Genomic DNA, 17,281 nt, shown 5'->3' with positions numbered 1-17,281 from the left:
AGTTCAAGACTTCACAGTACGGGTAGCGTCATCCGCAGCCTTATCCCGAAAGCTGGAAGAGCAAGTGACTGAGCTGACGGCTGCGCTATTCTTGCAATCAAAAGTGATAAGTCGGCTTCGTACAGAGCTTAATGATTAAGTGCAATACAGTGGGCAGTCGAACTCGGAAATACATGGTCGTCCGTTCACTCCGGGTGAAAACGTGCGTGCAGTGGGGTCTGACATTGAGCAAAATTTTGTAGTGAGAGAGTTTGACGCTAAAGCCGTAGTGGCTGTTCACGGGCTTCCAGCCAGGCAGACTAAATCGCCCTCAGTACTCATTCGTTTTGCGTCACTATACATTCGTGACGATTGGTGGGCGGCGCGAAAGAAATTATGACCCCATGCTGAAGACAGTGTCTCTCATTCTTTGTATCTGAATAAAAATTTGATGCAGGCAAGCACAGATTTGTACTGGAAGGCGCGAGTGAGGGGAAAGGAGGCGCAATACATGCTTTCTGGACTATCTACGGAATTATTTTTGTCAAGAAGGAAGGGGGAAGCCCGCGAATCAGAGTAGAATCAGGTGCGGGCCTAGAGCAGTTCATCTAAACATGTGTCTGTGCATGTTCACTCTTATGATAATTTAGGCAGTCTTGGAACAATTTTCCAAAAGTCAAGGATGGATCATTTATCATCACTCACGTGAATATACGCAGCTTAAAAAAGTACAGACTTTTTTTTAAGTTAAGGTTGCTGGTATACAGATTGGGTAGATGCCTTTTTACTTACAGAAATAAATAGAGACGATTGTATGACCGATCAATTCCACCTTCCGGGCTATCAGGCACATTTATTTACTCGAGCGCGTAGAAGAAGCGGAGGCATTGCTATATTTCACAGAGCGCATTGGGCATCCACAGCCATTCAGATACAATGTACATCAGATGAGTTTCTTGCAGTTCGTATTGATTACTCTGGTGTTTCAATATCAATAATTGCAATTTAAAAACCACCATCTGAAAACCCCCCGTCTTTTCTTGGTTAACTCGGAGATAATTTAGGTCAGCTGCAATCTTGCAATAACGTATGCTTATTGGGGACATCAATATTGATCTTTTAAATTCAAGCAAACCCATAGTTCTGAATTATTTACACCCATTAACAGGACAGGGCATCGAATCAGTTGTAAATGCGGCTACGAGGGGAGAGACCACATTGGATAAATGTGCTGCATCCTGCTTGGACCACGTGTCGGTTCGTGCCATTGATCACGAGGAAGTCGCTTCTGTTTTAATAACTGAAAAAATAGCCGATCACTTCTTCGTTGGTTGCAAGATGATCTGTTCCGGAAAAGCATTTCATAAGCCTTCGGCGAAATTTGCTTAATTTTCAGAAAATGCCACATTTCTCAGCGTTGAACTCGACAGACATGTGAAATTTACCAGGCACATATCTTTATTAACCCGTAAAACGGCCTAAGGCATGAGAATACTAAAAAGAGTCCGTCCCTAATTTAATGAACGCATATTAGTCTCACTTTATTACGCATTTCTTCAAAGCCATATCTCACATTGCATTTCTTCTTGTGGCAACACATATCAAACTCACTTGGCATCATTACAGCACACACGACACCAAGCTTTACTAATGATCACTAACAGCCATTTTTCATGTGATGCGTTAACATTACTCCGCAGATTTATTATTTTGTCAAATAGTGATTTAAATAAATATTCTCTCTGCGTCTTAACTTATTTTTGTCAAGGAAACTTAACCATTTTGTTATATATCTAAAAATCAAACCCGCATTCTGATGGCACTCGATTCTCACACCACAGCAATTATCTTTTACCAAAATTTAGGACTAACTATGGCAATCTAACATCTAACTGCGAACTTTTTGGCGACTTCATTTTGGATATCAATCCTCCAATCATTAAATCATCTCCTGCAATTCATTTTTTTAAGAGGCAGCTTCGCCGGATCACTTTGGCATAACGATTGCTATTACGTATTTTTTTTATTGCGAAAGTTTGCTCGGTATTATGTACTTGTATATGAGGAATGTAGACCAATGTCCAACTTTAATTACCTTTTTGTATAATACTTTTGGTTTTTATTAACCATGCTTCCCTTTGTTGTGTAATCATGTTCTTTGTGTTTTTTAGGATTGTTACTGCTGTTAACCGCGTTTGGTGTACTTTTCATGCGTACTTTTTTGTAGGAGGTCTCTCCCCAGTCTATGATTATGGTACCTCCTAGAGTTATTTATGCGCTGTACCATTTCAACTGAAATAATAAACTGCAACTGAAACTGAAACTGAAGTCTCGACACCACCTGAAGCAACTTCCTTTATTGAAATTTTTTATAGAACCAATTTTGATCGATTAGTTTTTAAGTTCGACTAGAATTCTGTTCTAATGGAGTCGTGCAATATAAAAGCCTATGAACAGTTCACACAGGTGCCTTTCAAGTTTAAGGGAGCGAGCAAGAAAAAAGTGAAGGTTACAGAGAGGAAACCAAGCTTGTGCTGGTTAAATGACTGTTTTGAACTGCATTAAATGACAAGTGTGATCTTTGGAAGTGTTCTAGACAATCCCCGGGAAACGACTCGCTAAAAAAGTTATACCGAATGGCTCGAAACAAAGCCATGGCATTATTTCGCTTTTCTCGAAGACTACATTAAAACACTCAAATTGTTTTATCTAAGTATAGTCCTTGGAGAGTGTGGTCGCTGATAAATGAGCTTCGGGGTAATCGGACGCGAACTTATTTAGACACCATAATAAAGGAATGTGGTGATGCCACAGAAAATGTGACAGATAGCCTAAACGATTACTTTTCATCCCTATCGAAAACCGTGAATAAACTTGATATGTCGTCGCATCCAATCGTTCCACGGTGTGCGCTGGCTGACTCTGCATATCTGCCTTCCTTGGGACCGAAAGACTTCCACAGGCTGATACGCTCCTCAAATAAAAAGCGCTCGGCTAGGTTAGATGGCATACGTGCGGATGACGTATGGCGCAACTTGCAAGCTTTACCACAGCCGCTTTTGTTTATCTTCGATGGCATAATTGGGTCGGGTATCATTCCCAACGAGATGAAAAGGGTGAAGGTTATTCCATTGTTTAAGGCAAGCGATGCTTCCGAACCTGAAAACTACCATCCAATATCGGTTCTTTCTTTCTTAGCCCAAGTGCTAGAACGGCATGTCCTGGAGGTTATGATAAGTTTTGTTCAAAGGACTCGCTCTTGTCTCCCTGCCAATACGGCTTTGTTCCAGGGAGTGGTACGCAACAACTGTTTGAAGAACTATCGGACTGCTTGCATGATACTTTACATAGCAATCAGCTGGCCTGAGCTACCGTAGATAAATCTAAAGCGTTTCATTCGGTTAGCCACGAGATCTGATGTAGTAAACTTCATAATTATGGATTTCGCGGCCATTTTTAAGACTTCTTAAAAAATTACCTGTCAAATTGGTCGCAAGTAGTTTGTTTAAATTTGGAAAAACTTCCCTACGAGGTTTGCATTTAGGCGCCCCAAGGGTCTGTGTTGTCCCCTTTGTTACTTAATTTATATGTTAATGATTTCAGTTCAGCTATAAGTGAGGGAAAAATATTTCAATATGCAGACGACACACTGATTATCTCTAGGCACATAAATTATCAAGATGCCACGGCCATCCTTCAACAGGACGCCATGCAAGCGATGAATTGGTTCGAAGCCAATCAAAAAAATTATCCCGTCAAAACGCAACTACTTCGTTTTTGAAATCCGTTGAAGGTTGTCCCCACTACCTTCTCTATCCTTCTTTATACTGATCAATGTATCCTATGCAATTGTACTCCGCTTCCTTACACAGATGTGTGAATTATGTTTGGGTTCTTTTCGAGTCTGATGTGACCTGGAATTCGCAAATGGCTTCGCTTTGTGCGCGACTACGGAGCGTTGCTTGTTTGCTTTATCGCATTAGGGGTCTCGTACTTTTTAAAGTAAAACAAATAATTGCAAATTCACTTGCTTACACTCATGTCCGATATAGTATTCGCAACTGCTTTCCTATTCCCTGTTTTGGATATTGTCACGAAGCCAAGGACCACGCAGTTGTCTTGAAGGAGAAACAAGTTTATTGGAGCGAACATGTGCTCCCCTAACAACTCAAAGGAATACAGAGGCGGCGATGCAGCGGCCAACAAAGTGACTTGCGCAGGCAAGTGTCGTCGAATCGAATGCCGCGGCGTCTTTTCTGCAGCCTTTTATCTTTTGACGCAAGTGTTTCTGTAACCGTCGATTTACATCCAGAACATTGTAGAGCAAAGAAGGTTATTCTGGGCATAGTGATGTTAAGGTGAAACAGACTGCTTATCTGAATGAGATAACCCGTGCGGCATAAACATTAGGAATAAAAGATGCGCTTCGCTTTGGAGACACATAACAGAGCCGGGCGTGACCGCGCAGTAAAGCAAACAATAAATAAAGAAACCCATACATGGTTCGCGGCATTAGCCCCCTCTAAGAGTGCATCGACCCGGTGCAACAATAAAATACAGTCCGGAAAAACAAAACAATCCGTCATCAAGCATAGGAAGATTTGAAGCTTACCGCGTGGACGACTTCGGGCTCCGTGCGTCGTCGTGATGTTCGGGAATCACCATCGGGGATCACCCCGTAGGCAAGTTGGCCGACACGTCGTAGAATTTGGTAGGATCCGATATACCGTCACAAAGCTTTTCAAATATTCCGCATCGACGGGTGGGAGTCCAAACCCAAACACAATCCCCTGAGTTGTACTCGGCGTCTCGGCGTTGGAGATTGTAGCGCCCGGCATGCACCAGCTGCTTCCTGGTCAGTTGTACGAACTCGAGCGAGCTGGCGGGCCTCCTCTGCACGCTAAATGTATCCGTGTACGTCGGCGTTGAGGTCGTCTTCTTCCACGTGGGGAAGCTTGGCGTCAAACATCGTTGTCAGCCGTCTTTCGTAGACAAGCATCTGAATAGTTTTCTGGATAGACGTGTTGTACGCAGAGGTCACATACGGGAGAACTTCGTACCAAGTCCTATGTTCAACATCGACTTACATTTACAGCAAATCCGCGATTGTGTTGATCAGACGTTCTGTTAGTGCGTTCGTTTTTGGATGGTACGCCTTCATTCTTCGGTGATGCGTGTTGCTGTGGCGTAATATTCCTGGCATCAGCTCCGCAGTAAAAGCCGTTCCGCGGTCCGTGATTAGGACTTCCGGGGCTCCATGCCGCAGCACAACTTGGCTTATGAAGAAATTTGAGACTTTTTGTGCCCTCCCTCTAGGAAAAGCGGCGGTCTCTGCGTAGCGTGTCATGTAGTCTGTGGCTACGACAATCCACTTGTTCGCGGATCGGGATTTAGGCAACGGGCTGAGAAGTTTGATTCCAATCTATCGAAAGGGCCTAGATGGCACGGCGATCGGCTGAAGAACTCCGGCGGACTCGTCGGTGGCGTTTTTTTGTCGCTGGCAGTCACGGCTGCTCCGGAAGTAGTGAGTGACGTCGGATGCAACGCGGGAGCAGTAGTACTTCATCTTGAATTTCCCAATAGTGCGAGCTGTGCCGAGATGTTCAGAAGGCGGGTCATCGTGACCTGCTTCCATAATTTTGTCACGAAGGACTGTAGGGATGACAAGAAGATTATTCGTCCTTGTTCCGAGGGTGAAATTCTTCTTCACGAAGACGGTGTTTTTCAGGTTGAATTCTGGTAAGTTTCGTTTGAAGGCCATAGGCACGGCGATGTTGCGTCCTTCGAAGTAGTGGATCATTACGCGTAACGCTGGTTCGGCACGCTGCTGGACGGCTAGGTCGCTAGCCATCACGACTCCGAAGAACGCGCAGTCTCCATCGGAGTCTCGTAGTGATGGGTTGAAGGGGGCGCGGAACAGGCAGTCGGGGTTGCAATGTTTTCTTCCGGATTTATAGACAACTCTAACGTAATTCTTGCAGGCGCAAGCTCCACCTACCAAGACGGCCAGAGGGGCCTTCAAATTCGCGACCCAACACAGTGCATGGTGGTCTGTCACAACGTTGAACTGTCTTCTATACACGTATGGACAAAATTTCGAAATGGCCCATATAATTTGGAGGCACTCTTTCTCAGAGGCTGAGTAGTTCTTTCTTCCCCGGACCGACCACGGCTTGTATAGGCGATTACTTTTTCGCACCCACTTTGCTGTTTTACGAGGATGGCACACAAGCCTCTACCACTAACGTCCGTGTGCATTTCTGTTTCGGCGTTTTCGTCCAAATGCGCGAGCACTGGCGGGCTTTGCAGGCATTGTCAGCTCGCAGAATGCTTTTTATTGGGCATTTTCCCAGCTGTAAGGGGTGTTATCTTTCGTCAAGCGCGTGAGGGGTCTAAGCAAAGCGGGCGAAGTTTGGGACGAAGCGCTGGTAGTATGCGCATGGTCTGAGAAATCTCCACGCGCCCTTCTTATCTTTCGGTCTTGGGAAGTTCGCTATGGCGGAAGCTTTCGCCGGGTCAGGGCGGACTCCCGCGGTGTTGACGACATGGCCAAAAAACGGGAGTTCCTGGTACGCGAAGCGGCACTTTTCAGGCTTTAGCGTTAACCCCGACCTACTGATGGCCTCGAGTACGAATACTGCGGCATCTCCTTGGAAACGAGCTGCCTATACCGAGTGCTCAAAGACAGCATTATCTAAAGAAAAGTTGCATTTTTGTGGATCTTCCAGCAAAAGTGCGGTAAATCTATCTAGCAACAAAAGATTCATCCTAGATGATGCCGCCACCAGGTTCCGCTTGCTTACAAGCCTCAGGGCTTAAGTGTATTCATGCAGAAATATTGTAAATAGTGTAAACTTGTATAAAATGTAAATATCCTTAATTTGTATAAAACCCACACACACAGATTCTGTTTGCATGCACAGTTGTACATAATCTGCTGAATGAAAAAGGCAATATATATTTTTTTTACGTGTCCATATTGTGGTTCTCTGACTTCAAACGCAAGATATTTTTTTGTTCATTTTGTTTTGCCCTTTTTGGAGTACAAGAACTTCTACAGCGGATCACACGGTGCTCCTTTCTCACAAGCATGGGCACTGCATTATCGATGGCCAGAAAGGGTGGGGGACGAAAGTTCTTTATTACTTCACTCAGCTGTTAACAGCAGTATAGCCAAGCTTCCACGTAAAGCCAAAACAATGGGCAAATTCTTGTATTCTTGGCGTGAACACGGGACTCATTGGAGAACATACTCTCTGCTGTGGCGATAAAGTTGACATATACTAATGCAAAGTCGTAAATCCGAGGCTATTAAATTACGTGACCCCGCGATAAGGTCCCCTCACGAGGTTGGCGGCCAGGCACCCTGGCCGCGCGTGTGAAACGAAAGATCCCCGCTGCTCGGTCTAGCGCCGCATGAGCATATGCATATGGATATGCTCATGGGCATATGCTTCCTACTGTCCTTATTCGCCATCACCTAGAGCTTGCTCTGTTTGTTTGTCACGGACATAAGAGAGCGTAACTTATGCAAGATTAACCACAAAACGAAGTACGTAGCCTGCCGTCAGAATGTCGTTTACGAAATACACCTGAATTGCGAACAAAGCTATGTGGGTCATACGGGACGCTGTATAAATCTGCGGTTCCAGGAGCATGCAATTTCACTAAAATCGATTGTCGCCGGTCACCTAGCCGTGCACTGTCGCCAGTGTAAGTGCGAATCAAAATATCATCAGTGTTGTATCATTCGAAGACATGAAAACACACACGTGAAATTTTTGAAGCACTTTGCAACTGTCAGACGGGCGATAAATGTGTAAGCAAACCTTCTGTTCTTCTCTATAAAAATAAAATTGCGTATCCGTCAAATGAATAACTGGGCCTTACTTATCGATGACCATGTGACAAGAACCAATGTCATTTGATGTCATCTGCAATTTGCTTTTCCCTTTCTATTGCTTTGTAGATGTGTATATAAGCCGCCTGCAAGACATAAAACTTGGTTGCTGGTCAGCGCGGCGTGTTTGTCTTCTACTCTACGTCCTGTCTTTTGCGCTGTTTTTTACATTTTTAAACATGCACAATCCAGCCCACTTGCTCCCTGTTAGAAGGTTTCAGCGTCCTCCTTTGCCGTCAGGTGTTAATGAACTATAAAGGTGTCTCCCTCGTACGCGGCGGGTGAAGAGTGCACGTCCTTTTATTCAACCTCTGGAGAAGGTCGAGGCAAGATTTTCAATACAGATTGCTAGAAAAATCCAATGTATAGTTTTTTTGGTTTCCCCCTACCTTTATAGTGGCTCTTTCTAGCGAGAACGACTGGAGCTAGAACGTGTTTTCTTGTTTGTTACCTTGATAACTGCTCACTTTTACCATAACAACGGTGAGCTTCCAAGGCAATGCAGTTGGAAAGAGATCGTGAAACAACACAACAACAGGGTTTGGGGAGCAGGTAAACGTTTACAGTTAGGTACCACGTACAAAATAGGAAGCAGGCGTCTTCTGGAGACGCGTGTCAATGCCAAGCCGTATGCGTGGCAGTATCTCAACCCTGTTTACATGCGGTATTGCTTTCATAATCTACAGCGTGTGCTGCAATATCGGTAAACAGGAGCACGCACACTTGAAACATCTTGGATAATGTGCTGCACTTTAAGCTGTTTTTCAATCACTTGCCATAGTCGGCAGTTTGGTCTTTGCTATGATCCCGGCGCGTCGGGGAAGGAAAATACACTTGACCTAATATATCCCCCCACCACTTTTTGCCCTGGTGAGCACTTGGATACGACTACATTACCCATATTTGTCATATGGGTTAATCAGCTTCATATTAAGGTAGCCCAAGCGGGTGTAAAACATTGAAAAGGGCAGTGCTCAGACAGTAATGGCCATGTCGGGTGTTTCCGCATCACCGGCCAACGCTCTTTTTACACACGTCCTTAAACTAGACGTCTATACGACTTTCACGCATACAGATGTAGTAAGGCGCTAGCGCTGAAATATTGAAATAAATTACATCGCTCGGAATGAGTGCCGTCGCGGGATAAAAAAAGGCAACGTGGGACGCTTCTATGGAGTAATTTGGTGGTGGAAAAGAGGGAAACTCCAAATCGTCAGCCGTGCACAAGTATGACAGGAAGTGCAGCACTACACACTCGCCATGACTGCGAGCGATCGGCGCCTGAGTGCAGTGTTTATAAATTGTCTAACTACCCAGGTGTTGATGTGGTCGTCCTCTTGCGTTGCCTTCCGTTTCCTGACAATCGGTGAAGCATGTCATCCTTGTTTTTTTACACCATGTGATTTAGACAATTTCCTACTGCATCCTTGTAGTTTGTGTCGCCTTTCACCTCCCGCACAACCTGACAGGTGGCGGGAAATAGTTTATGAACCAAAGAGGGCGCAACTCTTGTGCGTAAACTAGGAGCGGTTCGTGCAAACGCCTCGCTAAAAAATCCCGTACCCACATTGAACAGGGGCCGACCAACGTGTCGCGGTAAATCTGGATTGCCTTCAAAGAGGTTTGCAATGCATAAAGGTATCAGACTCAGGTCGTACATTGCAATGCCTTGAAATGCAACACCCTAGAAACTCTACCAGTGCCCGCTCAAAAGCGTAACGGTTCTCTGGACTCATTCACTTGTTCTATAGAAACAATGCCAGTTTGTTGCAGCGAGCACTTCCTAAAATTTTTTTTTCTAAAACGAGTTGATTGCAGCTCAGTTATGTTCACCGTGCGTATCGGAAGCGGCCACAGCCGGGGTGCTTTCGGCTTAACCAGATGCTCGTCCTCGACAATATCCGTGTACTGAAAAGTTGTCAAAAGGCTAAGATCGTGTTCTGCATGGGTAAATACCTTGAATGCCGTCTGCTCACTAAAGCCTAGCTTGTAAGAATGCTCATGGTGTATAAGGACGGATTTTTCGACGGACAGCTCTAGGCGTACCGTTTTTGCGCACGACTTCTAGTCGAGAAGGTAATGCTGCGCTGCCTGTACAAACGCATCATTTATGATGTTCTCTAAACCAGAAGCTGATGCATAGCATCAAGTTCTAATAAAAATTTCGCATGACTAGTGGCGAAAGAATTTGCGGCTACTTTTCCCTGCATCTCGAGGAAGAAAACAGCGGCAATACCGCTCCTTATTTCCAGATTGCTTGAGTGAAACGTTTTTGCACCCCAGCAGCTTTGACATGTTTTCGAAACTTAGATGACTACGCAGGGGTTTCCAATAAGTTTTAAACGTTAGAGGTAAAAAGTGAGGCAATCTGCTTCTCCGCCCTGTCTGGAGACCGCAGCTCTTAGCGGTTCAAAAACTGACGGATTTGGTTAGAGAATAAGCTGTATCTGTCCAGAAAGTCACCAATGTCCTCGGGTTTTAGTAATCTGGCAGCAAATGTTCCAGCGTCTTGTTCTTAATTGCCAAAGGCAACGAGAATTAAAATTAATTCGGCCAGCGCGATATCCGAATCATCATGAAAGCGCAGTGCCTGAAATAGTTTAAGCCGCAACTTTCTCACTGTGTTACTGGGAAAGACGGATGTTGAGGAGTTTGCGAACAAACTACGAAAAAATGATGCGTCATGAATGCTCCATTTCCAATAATGAACATCGACAATGGCAGGAAGTAGTTTATATGCTGCGCTAGGTAGATGATCGCTTAATAAACATTCCCTAACTAAAGCTCGGTAGTTTGCGTTAATGGCCGGCCTCCGCTTCAGCAAATAGCCAGGATATCGATTCCGTTTTTTCTATTAAGCATTCTTTTAATATAAAAACTCAGAAACTTCGAATTGGCCCTTTACCTCCCGGCAGGCAGCGCTGCTGCTGTACACCATGACATGTGTCTGCAAAGCAGCCCCGCTGTACAATTTTGCAATCAGCCCCTAATTTCTGTGTAGGTACCGCGGCCTAACCACGGCAGCGTCAGTGGCAACGACGCTGCGGTAACAAGCGTTCGAGGCGGTGTCAACACACTAGCTCCACCTTTTAAGTTAGCCTCTCATTTCCCAGCTTGCAGTGCGGCCTAGCACCAACATTGTCCTTGAGAGCGTTGCAGAGTAAGGAACACCTACAATAGCATGTGGGTGTTTCTAATGAACCACTGCACCTCCAATAACCTGCTTCTCTTGAGCAATGGGATATACGTCGGCCTCTTAGCGCGAGAGTCGCAGGCTCAATCGCGGCCAGCGGGCAAGCGATTTTCTTTTCACAGCCTCTTCTCGCGTTGAGCTGAACCCTAATTCATCTGTCTGTCCCCTTGAAGGAATAAGTACACTTAAGACGGTGTTAATCGAAAACCGCACCTCAGCAACACCTCGCCTGGTGGCTCCAGTAGGAAGGTGAGTTCGATTTAAGGACGCATCTTTGGATCGAACTCACCTTCCTACTGATATTTCATATTTTACACGCACGTCCCGACATGCAATACGAGAGGGTGATGATGCTGACTGCGGTGGCGTAGGTCACGGCGTCACAGAATGAACCGGAACTTGAATTCTGAAACTTGTGGCACTTTAGACTACCAATGTTGACTACCTACTTGCCTGCACGGAAAATATGTACCATATCCGCCCTTTCTCTTCACAGCATTAACAATGTGCGGTATACACCGGGATAGCACAGATTGTATATCTTCGGATTGGAATACGTAGTGACGTGATGGAGCCACCACGCCATCGCGTGAAGCATCGCGCGAGAAAAGTAAGGTACTTTCCTCCTCCGATGGGCACGTATTCCGGAGGTTTCATAACCATCTAAAATTGGCCTTTGCGTTACCAGACACTCGCTGTGGGAGGAACAGAAGGCCGAGCCCTTTTCCTCCCCCAACACCTTCGTCAGTTCATTGCGGCACCTTCGGCGAAGATAGGGGGTCGTCTCCCGCGCTTCCGTGATCACCGATATGCATAAGCTCAGATCCACGAGCTCCAAATGCTTATGCTCGAGGCACCTTATGAGGCATTCTTTACTCCTGAGGCTACACTGTTCTGGCACCCATAGTAGCGCAATAAAATTCATGTTGAGTTACGTAATATTTGTTCTCTCTTTAGGAATATGAGTAGCATTATATTTTTAACCGACACTTTGGCTTTGACGAAGTTGCTAATCGCCAACTAGGGTCACTGAAAGTCACGAGCATCCTTTTGTGGGTACTTTTATCTTTTTCTTCGATTAACCGCGCTGTATTGGTGGAGTTTGAGTTACTTTTATCTTTTTCTTCGATTGACCGCGTTGAATTGATGGAGTTTTGGTGGGGTGTAGTGGTTGTTTTTCATACCAGAGATCTTTCTCGGCTACTGTCGCACCGATGGTCGGAACCACGGTCACCTGGTCACCTACTTCTAAACTGAGAGCCACGAGTCGGCCGGAAGCAGCCACGTTTCTCTCACGACAAAATGAACTATGGCGTTATCTTCGAGAGGGACTGGGTTAACAGAAAAGCGTGTCTCACCTCTGTTATATTTCTTTAAGTTCAGTGTTACAGCCAAAACGGAAATCCCAGAAGCAGATGCCTTGCCCCTGGAAACACTAGTGAATTGTACATTATAACAAATTTTTCTGGATGCCACCAGTGATACGTCCAGGCTACAACTTTGCAGATGAATGATTCCCAAACCCGCAAGACTCAGTTAATTTTTTTTACGCTAGAGGAACTACAGATTGTGTCCGAACAAGGCATAGCCAGCTCCTCACCGGGCCACCGGATTTACACGGTGAAAACTCCGAAGCCTACCCTATATTGACCACGAAGGGCTTATGTCCCTCATCAATCAATGCTAGACTATTGCTGTCTTTACAAACCACCTGAAGACGACTGTTGTCACCGAATTCCAAAGGCAGGTAAAGATTCCAGTGAGTCTAAAAACCGTCCAATATGGCGTACAACAACCATTAGCAAATTCACTCAACGCAAAAATAACAAGTGGCTGCAATACCACCTGAAAAAGATGTGTTGGGTTCATCCTGCCAAAAGAAGAATTTTGACCCAACCTCCGCACTGAAGATTGCCTTTGGTTTCTCCAACGTGCGCTTTATCTCAGTTATCGCTAGCATTTTCCGGACTACTTGTTAGTGCAAAACGGGCACAAGGCCTTTGATAATGTCAGCCAAGAAGATATTCTACATGAACTAGCACATGCCTTTTCGAGCCAAGAAGGCCTAAACTGGAATAGGAATTTCATTTGACAGATCAGTACGCCGTAACTTTTAATGCCGGGGCACCTCGTCTCCCTCAACATTGAACTTGCTAGAAGGCTCAACCAAGGATCAATTCTCGGATCTACCGTATTTATTCTCGCGATTAAGGAAGTCGCCTAAACACAAGAACAAGCCACGTCTGGTCTTTTAAATTTCTTTACGGCCGAAACAGTGGTTTTGACAGAAGCTGCCGATTATGCTGATCTCGTAGTTATGCAAGCCGAGTGTTAACATCAACACGATCACACATCAACAAACATCAAGAAAGTTATCCAGGAATGCGCCCTCTTTTGCCTAGACTACAAACGATGCCACGCTCACGCAGTTTTCTTCCTTTCGCTTGATGTAGAAGGCTTCGGCTACGAAACGAAACGTAGTTGTTTTAAATATTGAAAATTTTTCTTTTGTGAACTTCGGGTACACACTGACATTTCTTGCAGGGGAACGGCAAGTGGGATCCCATATCATGTTTCATGGGAAGGGCGTGCTCTCGCAGTCGCTCATTCACACATCGACGTCTTTGTTCGATGTATAACTTACCACAATCAGACGTATTTGATACACAACACCTTCAATGCGATTTACAAAAGGTTTAGCATTCTTCTTTTCGCACGTTTTAGATGTTTTCTTGTTGGGTCGGTTTGCGCGCATAGTGCGCCAAGTTAAGGCGGTGCTAAAAACATAACTGGGCCTTATACCTCCTGGCGACCTTCTTTAGATTATGTGCGACTCGGCGCGCATGAGGTATACGTTCAGGGCGTGTTTTTTGTGCAAAGGTTCTGCGTGAACTCTTTTCAAGGCAGTTTTTGTTTAGCGAAGCAAAGCCTCAGCCACGCCAGTGAGCATTTAGCGCGGGATTCCATCGGCTTCTAGTCTGGTCATCTGATGGCCAAAACGTTTTTCCATGGCATGCTCACATGATTTGTAGAGCGCAGATTGGAGGCACAAGGCCGCTAGAGCTCGCTGTACCGTCTTCTAGTCTGGAGAATTGTGAGACAGCAGTTGCTTGGCGGTTTGGGGTGAATATTCCTAACAAACATGGTGATCTAAAAAGTTAGGTTAATATAAAAAACTGGAGTCTACTCTAAAGGGGTAGCTTATGAGAAAAAGGTAAACTCTTCCCACCCCGATTAAAAAGATAAAATTTCTGCCACAGGGTTTTGGGGTATTTGGCTTTGTCTGTTTTCTTCAAGAGGACCAGAAAATCGTAAACGTACCTAAAAATCTTAAAACCCTTGTCAGAGTTAATTGAGTTTGTCAGGTCACGGTCGACACTCACCAAAAAAAAAACTGACGCACAGTACTGGCGCTACACAGGAGCCGATGCAAATGCATTTCTTTTGAATGAATAGCTTGACGTCAAACGAGATGCACGTTGCACTTAGGTAGAATTCAAGTAGAACCAAAACGTTAGTGACGGAAATACCTGCTGCATTTTGGAAGGATATATCCCCATTTGCTCTAATGCATTCAACAACCGCGGGCAAGAGTTCACTGTGCGGTATGGAATAAAACAAATCTTCGACATCAACTGAGAACGCGTAATCTACGTCTGTGTTGCCCAGTAGTGCACTACTTACCGTAGTAGAATTCTTGGTATCAAACGGGCCAGTTATACACAAACCGCTAAGCTGCTTTAGACGGTAGCGACTGACAAGTGCTTGCCAAGAATCTCGCTCACGCGAACTCACGCAGAACCTTTGCACAAAAAACATGCCCTGAAGTTATACCTTAAACGCACCGATACGCACATAATCTAAAGAAGGTCGACACGAGTTATAAGGTCCAATGTATTTTCAGCGCCGCTTAAACTTGGCACACTATGCGCGCCAACTGACGCTACAAGGAAACGTCCCAACACATACGATAATAAAAATGCTAAATCTTTTGTAAATTACATAGAAGGTGTTGTGTATAAGGTACCGTTCTATTGTGGCATACATTGCAGTATACATCGGCCAAACTCGTCGATGTGTGGGTGAATGACTACAAGAGCAAGCCGTTTTCATAAAACTTGTGGCAGAATCACAGTTGCCATCCCACTGAAAATAATGTCATAGTGTTTCCGAATGTGACAAAACAGAAATTTTGAAACGAAGTCTGTACGTCACGGCACTTGAAGTAGCGCACGCCTTCTGCATCAAGCAAGAGTGAAATAACTGCGTGAGCATGCCATCGCGGCTAATCTACGCTAACGAGTGTGGATTCCTGGATACGTTTCTTGATGTTTGTTGATGTGTGCCCTCACCGGATGCTGGTTAGATTTTTTTTAGCCCACCAGTGGGATTACGCCGAATATATATATGTATATATGTATGCCGTCTTTTCAATAAAAACCAGTTGCGAGTTAGCGCCCTTCCCGTCCTTTTCACCGGCCGTGCCTTTCGCTACGCCTAATCTTATTTCTTGTCCACTCTGCTGTTTCCTGTTGGAGGATAACATCGGCGATACTTGATAAATCTTGGGATAATGAATCCGTATTTGTAATAGATGGGCCTACGCGGTTCCACGGCTTAATTGCGAGCAGAAAAAACGAATACTGAATGCATGGTTATGACATGAATGGTCGACAAATAGAAGGGGGTGGGGTGCCTTGGTTGCCGGGTTTAAAAAAGGGCCGCTGTACATATATGCACCAATTTTATAATGATTACTAAAGAGTTGAAATAGGTGTTTTAGTGTCCGTTTTTAGGCTTTAAATTCAAGTGTAGGAAGTCCCAATGATTAACGTATTCGTCGGGCAGTACGTACGCATACACCTATTGCATATAAATCGGAGGTAATTACTACGTAACCGTTGCCAGTTTTTTATTAGCAGCCGGAGTATACGGGAACCATACAGCGCTGGCGCATTCTAGTAGTGGGCTCCTGAATGCGGTGTAGTCTAGTTGTTTACTTGATTTGGGCTCAAGCCGCAAGCATCTTGGAATAAAAACAACTTCCGCAAGACACCGGATGTTATATTTCCGAAGTGAGAGTCCCACTCATGATCAAATGTTATATATACCGTAATATTTGTGTTCACCCACTTTGGTCAGTTGCGTGCCATTGATGCGGAAAGAGAAATCTATGTGTTCTTTTTTTCTCGCTATTGTCAAAGGCACTGTTTGTTTCAGATTAATAATCATTTCCATTTGTTTCACCAGTTCGCCAGCTCAATTGAAGAATGAGTGAGTGCGGGATGGTCTGTAGGACTATTTATTCCCCGGTAGATAATACAATCATTCGCAAAACATTTGATGTTACATGAACTATTTGTCGTGGAATAATTAATGAAGACAAAACGAAATGGAGCAGTTGAAGAACGAAGCCTGGGGGATGCTCAACGTGACTGGTTTGGTGTATGATTGCGTGTGTTCATAGATTGCAAATTCGAACTGTTATGTAGGAAGTATACAAGAGGAATTGTTGAAATTCCGGTTCCCATTGCATTTTTTTTCGTTTTACGACTAGTTTACTAAACCAAAAATAGTCGAGCGCCTACGAAATGTTCAGCGGCATGAGGTCTCTTTGTGTGATATTGTTGATAGACAAAAAAGATTAACCTCGATAAACTCAACGGGAAAGCCGTCGGAAGTGCACAGCAGCAATTCGCCATAATAGGCTATAAAGCCGTTATAAGCTCACTACTACCACCCGATGCAACTCATATTTCCCGCCTTCGTAGTGCTCACGCGCCCCCTGCCTCAAACCGCGCCAGCGGAAATTCTTTTCTTTTTGTGCTTGGTCTTCCTGCCGCACGTGCCGGCGTTGCATTGCCCTTTTTTCGCTTACTGACGTAAAAAAACAACCCAACGAACCTTCCGAACCAAACATTGACCACATCTTTCCGCGGGAGTAACCATGGGGTCATGCGACGCATCTGGGCGGTGTTTGTCACGGTTGTGCCGACCATCGCGGTAGCAGACCTGTTTGCCTCCATTAAAATCATCGGTGGTCATCGGATGTCATCGGAGCGACTGAGCGGAGCGGCGGAGATATCGCGTTTATATGTACCGCGCGTTAACGGTGAGGGGAATGAGAGAGAGTAGCGCATGCGCATGTGTTACCCGAGCGCTAACGCGCGCTGACGCACAGCTGGCATGGCGAGGGGAGCGAGCGCTAA

The sequence above is a fragment of the Haemaphysalis longicornis genome, unplaced genomic scaffold (genome assembly GCF_048455015.1).
Source record: "Haemaphysalis longicornis isolate Haplotype H1 unplaced genomic scaffold, Haemaphysalis longicornis Haplotype H1 scaffold_6, whole genome shotgun sequence".
Classification (NCBI taxonomy): Eukaryota; Metazoa; Arthropoda; class Arachnida; order Ixodida; family Ixodidae; genus Haemaphysalis; species Haemaphysalis longicornis.
This window is presented reverse-complemented; position numbering follows the sequence as displayed.